Consider the following 1,342-nt stretch of genomic DNA (forward strand, 5'->3'; position numbering starts at 1 on the left):
GCTGTGTCCTTCGCCAAGGACTTCTTGGCCGGTGGAGTGGCCGCGGCCATCTCCAAGACGGCGGTAGCACCCATCGAGAGGGTCAAGCTGCTGCTGCAGGTGCAGCATGCCAGCAAGCAAATCACGGCAGATAAGCAATACAAGGGCATTACAGACTGCGTGGTTCGTATCCCCAAGGAACAGGGAGTCCTGTCCTTCTGGCGTGGGAACCTGGCCAATGTCATCAGATGCTTCCCCACCCAGGCTCTCAACTTTGCCTTCAAAGATAAATACAAGCAGATCTTTCTGGGTGGTGTGGACAAGAGGACCCAGTTCTGGCATTACTTTGCAGGGAACCTGGCATCAGGTGGTGCCGCTGGGGCCACATCCTTGTGCTTTGTGTACCCTCTTGATTTTGCCCGTACCCGTCTAGTAGCTGATGTGGGCAAAGCTGGAGCTGAAAGGGAATTCAAAGGCCTTGGTGACTGCCTGGTTAAGATCTACAAATCTGATGGGATTAAGGGCCTGTACCAAGGCTTTAATGTGTCAGTACAGGGCATTATCATCTACCGAGCTGCCTACTTTGGTATCTATGACACTGCAAAGGGAATGCTCCCAGATCCCAAGAATACTCNCATCTTNGTCAGCTGGATGATCGCACAGTCTGTCACTGCTGTTGCTGGCCTGACTTCCTATCCTTTTGACCCGGTTCGCCGTCGTATGATGATGCAGTCTGGACGCAAAGGAACTGATATGTACACAGGCACGCTTGACTGCTGGCGGAAGATCGCTCGCGATGATGGAAGCAAGGCTTTTTTCAAGGGTGCATGGTCCAACGTTCTCAGAGGCATGGGTGGTGCCTTTGTACTTGTCTTGTTCGATGAGATCAAGAAGTACACATAATTATGTCCTAGGTGTTCTCCCCGAGAACAGGCATGTTGTATAATATACCATATCTTGAACATTCTGGACAGATTCTCTGGGCTTGTCTGTTTTATCAGTGGCAACTATTTACCAGTTGAAAAGTGGGAAGCAATAATACTCATCTGACCAGTTTTCTCTTAAAGCCATTTCCATAATGACAATAATGATGGGACTCAATTATATTTTTTATTTCAGTCACTCCTGATAATAAAAAATTGAAGAAATAAAAATATCCAAAACCAAAAAAAAAAAGATCATTTTTCCCATACTATATTGTGATTCCTGTTTCCCCTACCTCTTCTCTTCCCAGCTTCCTCACCCTCCCTTTCCTTCCAGATTCACCTCCCTTGTGTCTCTCATTAGAAAATAAACAAATGGGTTTCTATGGGATAAAAATAAAATAAATATAATAAGATAAAACAAAACTAATACCTAGAAT

At 45.7% G+C, this 1,342-nt stretch overlaps 1 pseudogene across 1 annotated transcript; it reads left to right on the forward strand.

Moving 5' to 3' along the window:
- On the forward strand, positions 1-1,142 carry LOC110314491 (annotated as a pseudogene). The gene has a single exon (XR_002380170.1). The product of XR_002380170.1 is annotated as an ADP/ATP translocase 2 pseudogene (transcript).
- Positions 1,143-1,342: the final 200 nt, after the last annotated feature.

Source organism: Mus pahari, chromosome X (genome assembly GCF_900095145.1).
Source record: "Mus pahari chromosome X, PAHARI_EIJ_v1.1, whole genome shotgun sequence".
In the NCBI taxonomy this organism is placed as follows: domain Eukaryota; kingdom Metazoa; phylum Chordata; class Mammalia; order Rodentia; family Muridae; genus Mus; species Mus pahari.